The 19671-nt window shown below is 37.7% G+C and overlaps 1 long non-coding RNA gene across 1 annotated transcript in view; it reads right to left on the bottom strand.

The window, feature by feature from the left end:
- Nucleotides 1–16947, bottom strand: part of LOC148644054 (uncharacterized) — a 31408-nt gene extending 14461 nt beyond the window's left edge. Inside the window, exon 1 of the long non-coding RNA XR_015928786.1 lies at nt 16725–16947. This is a non-coding gene — a long non-coding RNA (uncharacterized LOC148644054). The remainder of the gene's footprint in view (nt 1–16724) is intronic.
- Between the last annotated feature and the right edge of the window lie 2724 nt (nt 16948–19671).

Here is a 19671-nt window from a genome sequence, read left to right as displayed (position 1 = left end):
TTGTCGAGTGCATTAAATTTAAAAAAGTTGCTTTAGACTAGGCGGTTTCTTAGGGGAAAACCTCATACAGGAATCTGAAGAACATATTTCCTCTAGAAAAAGCATTTTAACCATGCAGCACCAGAACACACTACCTCTTGAATGTCCTGGGAACTGCCCCACAGGTATACACACTTGTACCATCAAGGACTCCGTAAGCAACAAAAAAAAAAGAGAAACGTCTGTTTATTTTCTACAACCGAAACATGGACCCTCCTAGAAGACCAAATAGTCACTGTTGATTGATAAAACATTCTGTTCAGCAGAAATGTTAGCTGTTAATGTGACTAGACTTCACTCAGCTCTACAGTATGTTCATGTGATGCACTGTACTTACTGAGCAACGTGGCCTGTGGTGAAACCAGCCAGATAAGAACACTATGTCAATCAAAACAGAATCCAGGGGGCTTCTAGAGAGAAAAGCACCTGCCTTCAGGATGTGAAAAGGTGTGACATGATGCCCGAGACGTACTGTATATGGTTTTAGGTTGAAGCCACAAGCTGCCATTATTAATGTACTACACAGGGAACCAGTTGTGGTGGACTTTGCATATAGGTGGGGAGTCCTTTCTCAGGCTTCTTTGCAACAATCTGTACATTGTTTTGTATTTTCAGCTCCACTTTCTATGCTTTTACATGTGACATGGAAGTGCCAGCAGGCCACAGTAACTTAACGCTGATTCCATCAGAACTAACTCTGCAAAGGTATAGTGTAGTGCAATTTCATTTCTTAAATATTAGAGTACTCTTGCATTGAATTATCAATGCTTTGTTTTATTTATTTTTTTTATCAGATTGAAACACACTGGAAAAATATAAGATGCTTATCATTTCATATAATTAATTATGAGACTCACTTTGTTGGTCAAATTAGCCAGTCAGAGACTCTGAGAAAAGGAAAAGTCAGCCTGTGTCAAGAAAAAAAAACAATTGCCTAAACATATTCGTTGACTTCGGAAATGTAACCCCCCTGTTGATGAGGCCAAGGAAGAACTTAAAGGCCTTATACTGTATGTTAAAATGAAGATTTGTTTTTGGAGTAATAAGACCTGTTAAATGTTACTTTGAGGTGTCCTTGGCATGCTAGAAATTGAGCTACTGAGTTCTCGAGCAGATGTAATGTTCCGTGACTGGAAAGAAACTCTGACACTGTAAATGTAATAATATTTACTGTGGAAAGAGCAAGCAAAAAAAAAAAGTACATTTTCCAAGAGATAGAGCAAGGGGCTTGGACACAAAATAATGGAACCGATTGTACTTTAAGCTCAATACAAAACCAACTATTTTCACCAAGAATAATTTGATCCATTTTAAGTTACTACAGAAAGCTAAAAAAGTCTGAGATAATCACTATTACTTAAAGATCTTTAGTTACCTTCTCAAGATTGGCTAAATTTATATTCTAAATGTATACAAGGTTAGAGTGCAGAACTGTTTTAGCATCCAGCACCAAATGACTTGGCAACAAAATGTTATTTTTTCTTCATATTTTGCAGTGTAGGATTAAACTGCTCTACTTGTTCCGGCATTATTTGTGGTAAAGGTAATTTATCAATACTTCTTTATATACTGTATTAATCTCAACCTCAGTTTGTTGCTAAGAATATACTTTATTAGAATTCCCACCTAACAAAGGAGTATTACTTAAGTGGTATTATAATTTGGAAATTATAGTTCAGTAATGCCAATTCAACACCATAGAGTAGTTTCAAATATTCAAGCATTAACAACATCCAAGAATCAGCTGCATTGTGAATGTTTATTTAAGAAATATTTTAGCTCAAACCCCACTGAGAGAGAGGAGTTTACCAAGTGGTAACTGCAAAGTGGAGATGGGGTTGAAGGAAGGTGCATGAGAAATTCGGAAAAGAGTTGTTTCCATCAGATGGATATTGCTAATTTTGGTAATGATTATGATTAGGAAACGTTGGGTGAGTCTAACGTATCATTATCCCTCCTGAACTCCAGTTAATAACTTCCATTTTGCCCATTTCATTTACCCTTATACAGAGTTTGAGTAGAAAAACTATGCAACTCATTTCAAAGACTAACATGACAATAAACTGTAACGTGCATTTAATTGTGCTATTTACTGCGCTCTGTACATCAAACGTACAATTTTAAAAACATGAAACACTGAGTTTTTTTTTTACAGTATTAGTTTGAGAATGAAAGACAAATGCAGCCATGCCAGAGACTTAGACATCTGAAAAATAAGGTAAGGAATGCTAGTGTGTGCATGTCTGTGTCTGTATCAGTGTGTGCCCCACGATGGGCTGGCATCCTGTCCAGGGTGTATCCTGCCTTGTGCCCATTGCTTGCTTGGTGCTCAGGGTCATAGGGGTGCCAGGATAAGCCACAAGTTCAACAATTGGTTCTGGAAAGTCGATACAGTATATGAGGGCACTGATGTTCCAGGTCCCAAACTGTAACACTCAATCGTGTTTTTTGAATGTAGCAAGATAATCGCTCTGGACACAGCTATGCAGCCAATAGAAATGAACAGAGTGGACACTGTGCGGCGTTTTGCATATTTTTGTTTGTTGTGTCTCTCAGGATCAAACGATGGCCCGTATTGTTTTGTGTTGTTTTAAGCTGCAAATGTTAACGTGAGGAGAAAAACAGCATTTTATAATGAACCCTAAGAATCAGGCCCTATGTTTCCTATTTTTAGAAGTAATGTTATGACATCAAACACGTGCTGCTATTGCTCCTTATTGTAATACTAAGTGAAATGACAAACAGGACTAAAAAGTTAATCCATTCAACTAATTACCATTGTTCTGCTGCATAATGGAAAATGTTTACAGTACGTATTTACTGATTTTCCAATTGATTACAAAAAAATTATAAAGGAATACTAATACATGGAGCAGCACAGTGGTACAGTGGTTAGCGTTGCAGCCTTCCTCCCACAGTCGAAAAACATACTATATGGTAGATTAATTGGCTTCTGAGAAAATTGGCCCTGTTGTGAATGTGTACATCCTGTGTGTCACTGGCATCCCTTCCAGGGTGTGTCCTGCCTTGCAACCCAGCGCATGCAGGGATAGGCCCCGGATCTCATCACAACCCTGTCTTGGATAAAATGGCTTGAGATGGATCGATGTATTTATAGTAAACAAAGTTGGTGAGCCAGGGCTAATCTCCACACCCTGCATAACAGACATTAAAAACTTAGAAAATGCGAACCAAATTCGAATTCACATGACACAGAGAAAAAAAACGTACTGAATATCTAAAACATATTCCACTAGTTTTAGTGTAATGTGCCTGGCTGAGGAAACAACAACCGGCCCACGAAGACAGGGCTGATAGGCCCGCTTTTCATAAGGAATGAGCCAGGGAGCAGCTGTAACAGTAAAGTTAGGGTAGAAGGAGGAGGGAAAGACAGCAGCACAAAAGGCGTTCTTTAGAAGGCAGTATATATTTATGAGTAGCAGGGCAGAAGTGGGAGAGATTCGACATTTGGCCTTAAAAACACCATTTGTTGCAATATTAATACATCTCAGTATATATTATGGCATGTTGATATTAATATTAATAAACCTGTTTCTTTACAGTGGAGCTGGAGTTCTATTACAATATGTCAGGTTTGGAAAGAGCCTAATTATAGGAGCTTAATAAGTATAAGTAATGTGTATGAACAACTGACACAAAGAGCTTTTAAAGGGGTAGAAGATACTGTTGATTACAAAGGTGGAGGGGTGCCAAAACAAAACTGTACTTCACAATGTTCCTTTCTGCTTCTTAATTTTGGCAGTACACTCCCTTCATAAGTTTTGTATAATTTAAATGTCAACGTTGTGCTGTACCAGCATTAAGAATACTGGATTGGATTTCTGCCCAGCCCTGAACTAGTGGTGCATGCAAGACTCCAGCAGTTCTAAGGGTTAAGACAGAAAGCTGAAACTGTAAAAGAAGTGCCAGGTCATATATTCCTAAAGAGGCTGAGAGCTTAGGATGCAGAAAGAGACTTAAATAATGAACTGTGCAAGTTCATCACCATTCAAGTTCTTTTTTTCCATGAACACATCTCTGCTACTTCTCTATTTGCCCGTCTTTAAGTCTTTTAATCAAATAACAGTGATGGAATGGGCAGTATAAAAAGGTTAGAAATAGCCATACAGTATTTGATATTAACTTCAAAACATATCTATATAATAGTAGATCTTGTTTCGAATAGTAGAACAATTGGTGTTCATTCTCTGACATCATCATAGTTTAAATGAGTGTCCAGTGTCTAATTTTTACATCTCTGACATGCACAGAAAGCAGTAGTCCAGCTTCATAGAAGATGTATCTACACCTGTATCAATAAAGACATACTGCTTATAAAAGGAGAAGGAAAACACCTCCCAGATTTGGTTGGGTTTTCTCTTTTCTTTTCAAATGTAACCTCGTTCTGTATTGTATGTTTTACCCTTTCACTTTAAATTTAGTTTTATAGAATTGACGTCTAATTTCTCAGGTTCATAGAACTCATCACATATTGCTCGTGGCCAAATGATTGACTTTTTTGCCTCTGTTATGTTTCCTTTTATTATATCTACAATTGCTTATTGTTTTTTTCCACCACTTTTTTTATTATTGTTCTTCCTGAGAGAAAAATGAATCCCTTACTGACAAATGCTTCTGTAACCATTTTTATTACTGAGGTTAGCCTTGCTTTAGAGGAAGACGTCACAGATAATCATGTTTTCAGCTTTCAATTAGCTTAACGACATCCAGATTTATTCTGCTAATTGAAATTGATCACATATTTGAAGTAAGTTGACCAAGACTGCTCAACACAGGAAATCAATACAAGAAATCAAAGCATCTGGTCTGTGTTTGAATTAAATTATCTGCAGTCAACTTCAACTGTGAAAAACAATCTGTACAACTAAAAAGAAGAAAGTTTTATGGAGATCCATTACCCATTAATTAAAGCTGGTTCTTGTCAAACTGTTCAGTGTTCTGTCACTGTTACCTGGTACATTGTGTCCTTTTGAAGATAAGGAATTGTAAATAAAATTGTAAAAGTATGAACATCAAAGTGGATTTTTTTTAATCTGTTACAGAACGCATTCAGTACTGAAGTTCTTGTAAGCCCTTACAAGTGGTTAATTTATTTAATCCTAATGTCACAGGTTCAACAAATCCTTTCAGTGTAATCTGTGGGGTCTAATTTTCCTTGCTGATTATGATGATTAGTGATATTGCAGTATCTGAAGGGATTCAGATTGTTCTGTTTCACATTTTGGGAACTGCAATGGACAGAAACATTATGCAAAGCACTTTTCTGAAGAGCACATAAATTAGGATGCAACTTGCAGATGTAAAGAGGATGGAATTTGTGTTTTCACATCTCGCAGTGCATTTTTTCAGGACAAAGGTGGTAAGCAGAGCCCCAGCACTTTGAGCTTCTGACAGACGTTTTGGAGGAAGGTTAGATCCAAATCTCCAACACTTCCTCTCGCCTACAAATACACTGCAGGTCTTCTCTACAGGACGTCCCTTCACATATCTCTCTTGTACCCCTCCTGCCTCCTCACCTACAACCTTGCAGCTACTCCTTAGCTTATAACTTGGAATAGTGAGGTGTTTTGGGCAACCTTATACTCACGGCTAGACTTCCATTCTCTCAGTTAGCTGAGTTCTACATATTTCATTCCTCTTTTGCATTCCTCACCAGACTACTAAATTACCTTTACTGCAGCTACATCAGTGGTTGCCAGTCTTGGTCCCAATGGGATCTACACTTCAGTGATGGATGACACTGGCCTCTCCCTATATAAATATATCTTGTTTGATCCTCTGGGATGAAAAGATCTATGTAAATGCAATTCATTATTTGCAATACAAATACACATTGCGATCCTATAAAGAGAAGATGCAACATGAAGTTGCAAGGAAGAAGCAATGTACAGTACAGTGTGCAGTAAAAGAACAGATTTCTGTGTAGCAAGCTCTTGTACTCATACAGTATTGATGTGATGCACTAATACTTAACACTTATACTTCAAAAGAAAATGTGGTTGTAGTTGTCCGGTCTGAACACAGCAGATACCATACCTGAGATTGTTTTGATCTGTATTACAACAAATTAAGACAGCTGCTTTCGAGATTTACTCTCGTGGTAAGCGTTCATCTTGTGTCTTCCTTTAGACCAGGGTCAAAGCACATTGTGGGCTATTTTGAGATGAAGATACCAGTGAATGTAGCAAGAGAAAGGTAAGGTAAGGTGAATGTTGAAAGGACACAGCTTACTGTGGGGATACTGTGAAGAGGCTCCATGAACTAGATGGAAACTTTGACCTACACTGAATTTGCATGTGTTTCAAAACAGGTATGCTTGAAAATTAAAACGAGGTCTTCCCGTTTGCACACTGGATTGTATTATTCTTAACTTGAAAACAAATTTGTGCTCCAGAGCCAGCTCAAGAAGAAGAAAGGTTGACTTCTGCTTGAGTTGTGCAAAACATCCTATACACGTCCATCAAATCCTCTGCTGTTTGTCCTAAAATGAGAGTTTGTGTATTGTGAAAACTGCTAGAGCATAGAAGAAGGTCAAAAAGTCCATATGCTATCGAGTTTTAAATATTATATTATTTTGTATCATTTGGTTTGGATTTTTTTTTCTTCTAAATTCATTGCAGCCTACAAACTGTGGACAACATAGTGTAAAAGATGGTAATTCATTTTAGCAAATGAGTACAAATGGGTGGTGATGTTTTGAAGATCTGGAAGTAACAAAAAAGTGAGGTGGGTGCTTGATGAGATACTGTCTGATGAAATGTTTTTTGGCTCTTATTATCGGAACATAACCACACTATAAAAATATTCAGCATTCTGTCAAAACATTTTTCCAAAAGACATAATAAGAACACAAGTGTTCATGATGACTCTAACCTCAACCGTAGTCCTAACCCAAGCTCTGACACTAACTCTAATCTTATAGAAATAATTCTATATATAACTATAAATAACTTGAATTCTACCCTTAGAAAAATCTATCTTTAGCATATCTCTCTTTCCTTTAAAAATTGTTACAGTATGTGTTGCTGAGGATAATGAAATGCCTGATTTCTCTTTGGAAACATTACCCATTAGAAGTACAGTATGATGAATTCATGTAAAATGCCAAGAGACCAAGATTAACCAAGCACAAACAAAAGGAGCAGCAATGAAAAACTGAGCACATACACCAAGAAAGAAAAGAATATGAATATCGGAGAATCCTTCCAAATTAACTCAAGACTTACTGGAAGAGACTTCTGCCAAATCAAATAGGTGGGGAGTACACATTGGTGGTGGAGGGGTGTCCCCATTACCTGTGGAGAGCTTTGAGTGGAGTGTCCAGAAAAGTGCTATATAAGGTAAGGAATTATTATAATATTAAATGTCTGTGGTGGGCGGTGAACTGCTTTAAAACAAGTAATAACTCAGTTTTGTTTTCTCCTCAGTCAGTGGGTAATAGAGAAATATGACTGTGTTTCTCAGGTAAAGAATTACTGGCTTACAGAAGGACAGCTTCTTACTTGTGCTGCTAATGTTAAAGGAACTGTCTGAGCTGCCGAACAACCTGAAAAGCTGTATCTCTGTATGCGTTTAAACCTGAAATCACTGCACACGATCCTGTTATCTCTCTCTGCCTGTCTCCTCATTTCATAGATCTGCCGTTCGTCTCACAGATGCTGTCATGTGTGCAGGGAAGCTTGGGGGCATTGTGCTGTTAATTCTTGTTGCAGCTTGTAGTCAGGTGCAGATCTCGAAGTAGACTTGAGACATTGTCTTGGGCAGGAATTCCTAAAATCTTCACAAATCTAGACATGTAAGTGTTCTCTACAAGTTCTCATTGACTTTTCCCCTGTTTCACACCCAGGTCACTGCAGCCATGGGTATCAGGGTGTAACTGGTGTCGCTAACGCACCTGCTTGCTGTTTTCATTTAATTTTTATTTCATTTCTGAGACCTGAGGACTGCAGAAGTTATTGTCGTCTTAACAGCATGAATAGCTTCACTGCTCACTGCTCTGGCTGCTCAGAGGAAGAGGCCGGTTTCCTTGTGTATCATTAATAATGATGCCTTCTACGCACAACTTACTTAAGATCAACACAGTGCATTTCACATTCCACTTCCTCTGTATTTTTCTTTATTCAGCACAATGAAAACAAATTTTGTCATTCTATTACCTACTCATTGTTCCATTTAATTGATGATTTTAACATTTACCTTCAGATTCTGAGCTACTAAATGTGTCTGATATGGCCCCTCCACTGCAATTTCAAATGCAATTTCACAAGCCCTGCAATCCACTAAAAATTCCTTCACACTTAACAATACAAAGAATGTTTGGCCCGATGACTTTATTCTTATTAAGTATTGCATCTAACCCCTCTGCTGTTCAGTTCAGCTGACAGGGAAAGGAATCCAAGCAGTTAGTAATGTACAGTACACACAAGCTTTTATAACCAGTTCCCACAAAAATAACTTTTCATACCGCATCAGGTACACAATAGCAGGAATACATCCTAATTTTTCATCATCTACCAAATGTTCCCCACACACACATCTAAATGGCCCAGTTGCACAACAGGTTAGCATCTTGTATGGCAGTATGCACATCCCCTCCCCAGCATCCCTGCAGTCAGCTGTGCGCACAGCTGATCATTCTGCCTTAATAACACACAATTATTTTCTGCTCCTCTTAAATGAAACTCAAAGGTGATAACACAACTAATGGAAAATGGCCTTTAATGATGACATATAGTGGAGAAACAAAAGCCTATGATATTGGCATTTGTTGCTAATATGTACTCTCTCTGCTGTAATGCAATTCAAGTTTTCTCTAGGTTTCAATAAGGCATCTTTTAATGTCTACAGTGTTTCATTCCTCTGACCATTTCAGATTTACTACAGGGGTAAAATATAACTCTAAAGGTACCTAGGAATGAGTAGAATAACAGGAATACAAGTTTGTATATATCTATATATCTATGTACATATATCTATCAAGACCAACTTATACAGTATAAGCAATGGTGTTCTAGTAACATATATTTTCTCACTACTGTCTACCTCAAAATGCCTGTATTAATTCAGCTGCAGTAGTTCCTGCTAATATTCTTCAGGGATCTATCTACACCTTCAGTGGCTCAATGTGAGGGAGATACCAGTGACTGTAAGATGGATTGCTCCTAACACCATATTTTGCAATACACATGACTAGGATTGCGGTGGGTTTGATGTTTTCAGCACTTCCCTAACCAACCTACTTCAAACTGTTCTTTATCAAACTGTGACTGGCAACGCTTAAAAGCGACAGAAAAAATGGTACTAAACTAATATACTGACCTTCCCTTAAAACTGGTAGAACATAATGCATCAACACAAATCAGAACAGGGTCCACAAAATAGTGAATTGACAATACCTGAAAAGTTATATTGCAGGTAACATACTATCAATCTCTAAACGGGCCCAGAGAAAAACCCACGACTAATTACATGACAACGTCGTGTTCAATCCAGAGCCCCAAGACACCAAGCAACTGCAGTGACAGTGATGGAAAGAATGATTTAGGAATCTTCAGTCGGCTACTAACGTTAAAATATAACTGAAAACTTTAGTCCAATCTCCAAAATGTGTAATAAGATCAGGTTTGATCAGGAATTGTTCAATAGGCCAAATGAGCCAACTTTAGTGCCGATCTCCTTGGGAAAACAAAGACCATAAATCCAGTTATGCAGTTGCCTCCAATAACAGGAGAAGGGTTGAGGGGTTCTTCAATAAATTGAATGAACGGCAATATGAGATTATGAAATTGTTTTGCATGTGGATTTCTGTAATTACTTAGGGTTTCATTCCTATGACTTCTAACTTCTTTCTATTATCTCTTGGTGTTTATGATGGATATCCAAATTTATAAAACCTTATCTTTGTTCAACAGTGATGCACTAAGAGACTCTTGATTTTAATACAGCCATAACATTATTAAAAAGTTACACGTTTGCTCATCAAATAAATTGTGAAAAGCATCTGCACAGAAGAGGCACAGCACAAACACTATGGTTTTTACATTGACTGAACACACCACAGAGAATACCGCAAACATTATTCTGGGCTTCTCCATTCCCTACTTGCTACTTTATCTACTGATCAGAAGGAACACTCTTCCAGGTTAGGGAGAGAGTTAAGGGAAGCAGTTACAATGAATTATGAGTGGATATTAATTGGCTCTTTATCCAATTAGAATGCTACAGAAGATGGAACTTTCTCATGATTACTCATTATGCTAGAAGAAACCAGAAGGTGATGTAACTTCTGCATTCAAGCCCCTTAACAGAAGTTTAAATTTAAATAAATCTTGCAAGAAACATAATCTGTTTTAATGTTGGGATATTCTAAGTCTTTAAACAGTCTCCAGTCCTGTCTGTTTCCTCTGACTCTGTAGGCTTTGAATACAACAAATCCTGACTTACCAGCAAGTAAGCAGTTAGATACATACTAGAAGCCAGTAGCAAACTTCATCAAAATAAGTTCAAAATACCGACACGTGTTTATTGAGACAGATATCACCTAGTCTTCAACATCACATATTCGCCCACTCCCCAGAAATTAGCACAGTAATCTTGAGTAAAAAACATGAGGTACAGTAGATGAGACCTCTTGCCATCTTTTCTATCAGATGAGAATAAAAAAATATTAAAAAGGTCACTATGATTATGCAAATGAGGTACATTGCACTAAGAACCAGACTGTTACCAGTGATGGGATTATAATTAAATATCTTTGTTTTTTTTTAAATTAATGGTTGTCCGTGAAATACACAGCTCCAATTTACTAAATGCTTCATCATGTGAACTACATAGCACCTATTACATGACTGTATTAAATGACTGTATTTCAAACTAGATTGTTTATTAGCCTCTGTTTAATTAACTCAATTCTTTTAGCAGTTGCCAAAAAAGTACACCTCACACTTCAATAAGACTAGTGGCAAAACAACTCAGCCAGATAGGTTAGTATATGTGAATCAATCAAGGAATATTACATTTTACATCTTTCCTAATGTGGTAAAAGATTATTACCGTCTTGTACAATAGATCATTTATTAAAACATGTGTGCTCTTTAATGTCAGTTTAAAGATCTAATTTCAATCTCATATCTGATTTTCATTTTCTATCCAATTTTTGTTTGTAATCCCTGAGTAATACCCTATAGCTCACTCTCCTATATATTTATACATATGGGTATACTGTAAATAGTCAATGTACAGTATATGCAGATTATGTACACAATTGAATACAGTAAGATATTAAGGTTAAATAAAGTACTGACCACCCATTGTGAAATTCACAGTAAAACCATGGGATTCCTGGCCTGGTTAACAGAAGTTATGAAGCCACCACATCTTCAAGTAATCAACTCACACTTTTTCTTTCAAGAGCAGTCATGACATGTTCATTAAAATCGTGTAAGGTGTAATCCTGTTTGAGAGAGCAAAGCACTGTGCTGCTGTCCTGCTATGCTTTGCTGAGCTGATCCAAAGCATTGACTTTGGTCAGCATTTGTGCAACTGGACCACAGATGGTTATTCTGAGATGCAACGGCTCCCTAGATCACCGAAAACAGCTCCTCCTCAAAGGAAGTGTGTTTGGAACATTTTCCCACCAGTATAGAATGAGAAGATTTCACTACACAATGGGGCTAGACCAATAAAGCAGAACCTGTACAGAAATCCAAGTTATTAGATGGGTTAAAAGCCACATGAACAAGGAGTCCTAATGAGAATCAAGCACCCTGAAGTCTGTGTCAAATCTTCTTGAGGATTAATATTTTATGAGGGACATCTTAAAATCTAAATCTTTATTGTTGTTAATAAAAATACATAAGAGATGCAGCTTATGTGTAGAGTTCTATCAAGTTAGTTAAACAAGACCTTCCATTTCTAAATCCATGCAAGTTAGTTCTTAAAAAGACATTGTTCTTTAAATGTTGTTCTCATTTTACTCTCACTTTTGCTTTCAAAAGTGTGGCCTACTGTTAAGTTTCCTTGTTTAGTTTTGCCCCCTCCTCACCAACCCCCTTATGAATTGGAGCTACAGTTGCAATTATTTGATTTGTGGGATTGCATAAACTCAGCCTCTGACTACTAAGAACCCCCTGTGTGTATTTCTCCTGTCATGAACGAATAACCTGCCTTTCCTGAATAAATCCATAATTACATCAAAACTGCACTTAATCTGTATTTTGACCCAGGCTTCTGAGGTGGGAGGTCAGCCTGTACTGTATTTTGCCATGCATTGCACACGGATGGGTCAGGAGGTCCCCCTAATTTAAGGTAATAGCATTTTAGTAAAGAATGAAAGGTCTGACAGAGACAAATGATCCCAGACTCTCTGCAAGCTGAATTTTAATCCAATTAGCAGCACAGGAGGCGATTAAAAGTGCATTACCGGCCCATGTGTCAGTAACATGTCAATCAAAAAGTATTTAAAAAAGGAAGTTCTGATCTCATCTCTGGCTCCATCTAGGAAAGAGAAAACTAATCCAGTTTTGGCAAACAAGAAAAAGATCTTTTTGTTTACAAATGTGCCTCATATCCTACAGAGTATAATTTTGTCTTGTCAGATTCATATGGATCTGTGGCAAGGTACATATGGACTATGAAATACTGTTCAACATACATGGCAAATCGGACAAGGAGTAGCATCTTCAGTGGGAACAGGATGACCTTCGTTTGGCATTGAATAGCCTAACATTCGTTGTATGAAGATCAAGTGATCTACACAGGTCAAATTACATATCCAGCAAATGAATGCAGAGCCAATGCCAGACACCTTCATGCACCAAGATTTATCAGATTATGGTCATCCATCCTTCACAATCAATGCCTTGTGTGCAGAAGCTCTTCCACAAAACTCTTTTACATACAACAATTTCTTTAAGGTTGTGAATGTGCCAGCCACAGCTGCAGCATGTCCACAATTGTCTTGGGTGATGGAGCTAACAGCATCTTTCCATCTGCACACCTTCCTGCATCTCTAATTTACATTTACATATGGTTTCTTCTTCTGACACGAGTGACTGCTTCCTACTGTATATGAAATTACCCAAGGATGACTTGAATACATCCAGGAGGTCTGAAATATCACACCATTAGGAAGCTCTTTGGGAGAACACATTTCTAGTTTGCTTTCAAATGCCTCTGATCATTCCGTGTCCTCAGCAGTAATATCTACAAGAACATTACACAAATGGATATTTTTTCTCCTCTTCCTTAATACTGAAACTCTAAGGAGCAAAATAAAGCTATAGTTAAATTCAAGCAGCTTGCAAAAATATACTTTGAGGACTTTTTAACTGTAAATGCATCAAACTAGACATTTTCAAGTCCTGCACTTATTCAGTCAGAGATACACATTTTCTCTGTTAATTTCTGTGTGACCAATTATACTAAATATGGCACTGTACATATATTGCATCTTGTCTTAAGAGAAGGCATTCTCATTTTTTCCACCGTGGAAAACTGTCAATAGTCCTCCTCAGTGATCCAAAGTATATTTGAATAAGGGAAGAAAGAACAAAATTCAACAGATCAAAAGGGCAAGATAGTGGTTGCCTTACTAACGTGCTTGTCCCCAAATGCACTGCATCATTAACCAACATGGCCCACAAAGACAGGCTCTCTCTGGTGTTCCTGGAATGGGCTCGTGCACTGAATACTGCATAACCACAGGGAAGAACAGCTCCAGATGCAACCTTGGCTCCACCTTACACTATTTTATTCTGACAGGCAGCAGATGTGCAATAGTTTTAAAAGTCTCTCAGACTTCCAGCTCTCAAGAAAACAGTTGTTCTCTGTCAATGTCCCCCAGAGAAACATATTTGGAATATTTTAGCCGCTTATTCTCTTATTTTATCAACATAATGCAAACAGTTAATATTACGGGGCTAGTGTAGAAAGACATTATTGATGATAGTGGGCATTAACTCATTATGACCATATCTAAGTTATTCTAAATGCTTGGTGTCATTTATTTCAATATAAAAAGACTTTTTTTAGCACAAACTAACAAGTGAACTAACACTTTAAAATCATATTGATGAAAGCTGGAAAAAGGGTCAAGAAAAACCTTAACAAATATCATTAATGTATACACAGAAGTGTATATTTTAATGCCTTTTTTAATACAACTAAACTTTTGAGTGGTATTTTTGGTCAATAAAACATCCTCGAATTGGCATGAAAAGGACAGAAATTATCTTCACGTTTGTATATGTGGAAATCATTTTTAGAACATTGGAAAATTCAAGCAGGAGAGTTGCATATTCCCAAACACTTCCTTTCCTGGGTGATTCTGTGTGACATGTCTTCATCTGCATTGTTAATGTCACGTGTGTTACAAGATTAACAACTTAGGTTTGTCACTCTCTTTCGGAAAAGGCTTGATAGGGTTTGAAAAGCACTGAAGGGAAACTGACATATCCTGTTCTGTGTTTTCTGGGGCAAACTGAATTGCTATCATGCTGTCTGGTGTTACAGACCACCAGGCATAAATAATAAAGTACACAATCATAAAAAACGCACTGCTCTTCACAAATGAGAAAATACCAGATAGAACGCATTGTAATGTTTTCTGACTGGAAACAACAGAATGTAGTAACTTATTCCCTCCACAATCACAGCACAGACAAATTTGTCTCCCCAGCTTTGCTCCAGCTACCATTAAATGGAAATGAGATCACTGACTGGGAGAGACGCCATCGTTAAGAGTGACATTAAGAGAAAGAACAATTGCAGTCTGAGCTGCAGTAAATCGTGACATTTATCATAACATTGCGTCACTCAGAGAAGCCTTACAAAGGCTTCCGACGGTAGTTCATCACGACGTGTCCTGCGTCATCAATCACGTTTATGGTCTCTGCCTTTGTGGAGCATTTGTTTTGTTTAGCACTACTTTGTGTGAAAAATTAATGCTCTCCGAGAACATAGAAAAAAAAAAGCGTCACTGCAAGAGAATCACTGAAGAGAATCTGTTCTCGAGAAGCACAAGGTTGCCGGTCAGGGTTCGCTTAAGGACAACAATACCACTACTTGCAGACTTTTATAACCTTATTATTTTAGGGACTGTAATGCACATAAGCCACGCACCGATTGTGATTTGGGATCCTGAAATGATTTGCTGGGTAACAAGTGAGAAGTGTGTCTTTTTACATTGTTTTCACGTTTCCCCAAAATAAACGGAAGTCCAATATAAATGTCTGAATTCCAATGATTGCATTTCACCTTTTACTGCAAGTGCGTATGCTTTATACTCTTGGACAGGCCGGCCAACTCCCCAGGCACTTGTGCTCTATATTAGTATCAATCGCAAGGGGGGAAAAACCACACATATGGATTAATGGATAAATAACGTTAGTGCAAAACAGGACGCGAACAGAGGTGTGTAGTCTGTGCTTAGGGAATATTAAGAAGAGCTTAATACCATTAGGGAAAAAATATTTCAAGTGCTGTTCATAACGTACCAAAAGTGTTTTTGTGGGATTAACCTCTACCTGTGTGTGTGGATTTTTTTGTAACATCATTTTTTTTTTAAATAAAGGTTTTAAACTTGAGGGAAAAATGTACGAAATGCATGCGTGATATAGAAAATGTATTTTACTTAATAAAACTTAAATTAACCCTGACAGTCTATACGGACGACGTTTACTGGATCCAAAGGAGGGGAAAGGGGTCTGATTGTAAAAACAAAAATGCGCATGTTGCCTAAACGCCCCAGTCATTTAGTGTTGTTCTTAAATCAGCATTGCACAATAGGCTACTCAGTCTTTTGAAATTTGTTAAAGGCGGCTGTTGGTTAACTTGTTTCGTGCCAAACTGCCTGCTCCTCTTCAAGCAGATGCAATTTTGTATAATGAACTGTATCTGTGCAATTTTCTGCTTTTGTTTTGATAAGTCTTCCAGGAATAAGCATTTCTTTCCCATTGTCTAACAAATCATTTTCAAGTGTGCCCAGACATTTGCTTCCCCCCAAACGAGGAAGAGCTCACAGGAATATACAGTAACTTCACCGAGTCATTCTGGACGAGCAGCGTCTTTCGCCTTGTACTGCCTCCATCACTCCCACGCACTTTTCTCTATTAAAATACCACCCCACGTATAGACTTTAACCTTTGCTGTTTGCGACCAAAAATGCTTTCTCCACCGCAAACACACAAAAAAATCATAGAATAAATTCTCCTGTCACACTTTTTTTTTGAAAAAAAGAGCGATGCTTTGCGTGCGTTAAGGTATCTGGATAGCCTATTATTGATCGTGTTTTTGGTGGCATTTTGATTTATTGATAATGATACACCTTTAACCACATAACCGAAAGACTAGGTGGCCTCCTTTTACTTTGTAATCTTGTCACCTTGCTTATTTTATGTACTGCAAGGCTATTGTGATATTTCGGGGTTAGAAAGAATCCGCATTGATGGGTGCCAACTACAATGAAAGTAAAACGTGCACAGTAACAACTGCAATTTGCAGCACACAATGGACGACATTTCCAGGTATGCGCCACGCCAACCGAACTTCCGGTGACAAGAACGGACCTTATTACATTGTTAACAAGAAGGCTTGTGAATCTCTTTCACTCCGATAGAAATATTGCCCCCGGCGTCGAGAAGGATTTGCAGACAAATGCAACTTACCTGTAACCTCCGTATGCAGTTCACGTTGGAAAATTCCCGCGGTGAAATGTCCGCTGCACAACCTGTATTATTCGCTCGTAATCGTAATTACAACGTGCCGGAAGGGCCGATTTTGGGTTACAGTTCTCGCGAACTGTTGCTCTGGCCTGTGACGAGCTTGTGACATAACGGAGACCGCGCAGTACTTTCACGGAGTTTACGATTTTGTGCCTCATTCGGAATTAAAAGAAACATTTTGCGGTACTGTCAATTAATTTATGTTGTTACCGAGATTTAATAACCAATTCGTGAGAAACTGAGACTGCAGTTCCACATTGCGCTATAATGAAACCTGCTGAATAATATTGACAGTGCACAGGTGATGATGTAATTTAAACCTACTGAATTGCATGCATGGTGAAAATTAAGACAGAGAATCCCAAACGGGAGCTAAGAATCAAGAGAACAATGTCCTTGTGCCATCAGTAGTGTCCCTGGGATGGGACTGCTGTCTGAACTCTCACAGCAAGCTCACTCCTCTCTACAGTTTATATATATGGGGGGGGTTCAAATTCAACTTCAAATCTATGTGACTAGCACACCCACCTTTAATTAATAAGGGCCCAGTGAGCCTGCAATCCCGCCTTTTCTGCATTCTCCAACACTGCTTGGGAAAAAGGCGAATTGCTGCAGAATATTGGAGCAACACTTCAGGTGGACTTACCAGCAGTGGGGTCAGGTTCTCCTCATTGATGAATCAAGGTTTTGTGGGCTGTAGACTGTGAATGCAGAATGGAAATGTAGAATAACACACACTAATTGTACTGTACAGCTGAGCAACATATGGGGAGGTCCAAGTCTGATGATCTGACTAGGAATGTCATGTTCAGTGGTTCTCAGTGGCTGCATTAACACATATTCTTGCATTCCTAGCCAACAACAATGTGGTACAAAAAATGAAAGTTTACGACTAAGTTTGAAAATACTCTTTCCAGATTCATGAAAATAAAACACTAAGATTTGTATCTCTATTTATTATACACAATAGCAGTAGGTACAGTATCTCATCTTTTCTAAAAATTTTAGTGAAAGAATTGGGCTGTATTGAAATTACTGTGAACTGGTTCAGCATTCTGCCGTAAATTCATTTTTTTTTAATAGAAAGTATTTCCATAACAGTCATGTCAAATAGTTTACCATAACTGAATGGTTTTCTAAATATTTTTTTTATTTCTTTAAATAGTCATGCAGCCAAGAATGTATTAAATAAAATCTCCTAATGTTCACTGTTGTTTTTATGGCTTTTGCATCATATGTCTTTGATTTTTCAGTTATCGTGGAATGCATGTTATAATGCCTTTGCAATGCCTTTGTTTCATTTAATCAATTTCTTTTTTTACAAATTGCACATCCTGGATTTTTCACCGATTCAAGTGGTTTGATATGTCATTCTATTTAGAAATTTAGAAAAAAAAAATCTTCCTTCCATGTTCTACCTTTTTAGGAGCAGATGAATCATTTTGAGTGCTACTACTGTAAAATCAGCATCATGCTATGGGGAATAATAAAAAACAAAAACAAATGTCATACACCCATTAAGCTTTGACCAAAAAACTCTATCCCAAAACCAGCGACAGCATTAAATTGACCAATAGCCACTAGAAAAGAAGTCATGTGATGTGCAGCCAATTAACTTACCATGTGGATGGAAAGCAAATATGCTATTTGTTTACATCTACTGTACATTTTTTATGTACCATAGTGCATGTAAAGGATTGTAACCTACATTTCATTAATGACATTTAACAAAAGTACAACACCACTTTGTCCAGACACCATTGTGGGCATGAAAACATAGCTTGTAGCCACATTTGTGAAAAGATGTTATTTTATAAAGGCTATTTTATGTGCCTATTGGCTCATATTAGTATATATACTAGACCGTTTTTCATAAATAAAATATAGGTATATGACATGGATTAGTGGTTGCGAATAGTTTGTCAATATATCTGAGAATATACAGAATGTGGACTTTAAATATACTGTACTTAACAGGTCATTTCCATATCCAAGCTCATAAGGTCAAAGCTTATCCTGGTTTCTGTGGATGACAGTTTTCAAAACCCCGTCAGTAGAATGCCAGGCATTCACAGGGAGTTCCCACAGTATTGCTGGTGCCAGCTCATGGACTGGAGCAACCAGTCTGCAGTATGGATTGGAACCTACAACCAATTAAAATGTAGCAATCTGGATTTCTTGTCCATACCAACACATTAGTCTGGTATTATCCCTACAAAACATCCTATATTGAAGTGTTCATAACACTAACATGCAGGGGTTCCCAAACACACTCCAGGAATGCGTTTTAACAACTTGCTTCAGGTTTTAAAGTGCTGTTGTTTTAAAGCGGGAATCTCCAACTCTCTTCCTGTAGAGACCCACTCCATCAGGTTCTGGAAGTCACCATGAAATTTCTAAAGATAGGCAAGAACTCGATAGCGTTCAATTAAACAGGTGATGCTTAAAGCAATTTAGAGATCATTTAAGACTATCTAGGAGTGGATTAGGGTTGTCCATGGTTGGAGATCACTATCCTATGCATAAGTAGATAGCCATTTGCCTCACTAAATAATTCAATTAAATAATCAAATTGGCACAGTCTCAGTCCTCAGGTATCATATCTCAAATACATTCCTGAGCCCCACAAAAGTCATAGCCTTATTATAATTACTTTTCAAGCCCACACTTGTTTCACCATTCAAATTCATGCATAAGGGCGTCTCAAGGCCTTTGTATTGGTTTAACCTTGGGCTCCTTGTAGATCTTTGCAGGTGGCCAAATACCTTGTGGTGATGTAACTTGTCTGTATACTTGTCTGTGAAGTAGAGTTTTCTTTAAGGTCTTCTTATGTACGGTACCTTTAAGGGTGCACAAAGCGTCCCTTTGTTTCATAGGAAGAGGTAACAGT

The sequence above is a fragment of the Lepisosteus platostomus genome, chromosome 21 (genome assembly GCF_059453375.1).
Source record: "Lepisosteus platostomus isolate fLepPlt1 chromosome 21, fLepPlt1.hap1, whole genome shotgun sequence".
Lineage (NCBI taxonomy): Eukaryota > Metazoa > Chordata > Actinopteri > Semionotiformes > Lepisosteidae > Lepisosteus > Lepisosteus platostomus.
This window is presented reverse-complemented; position numbering and strand designations above follow the sequence as displayed.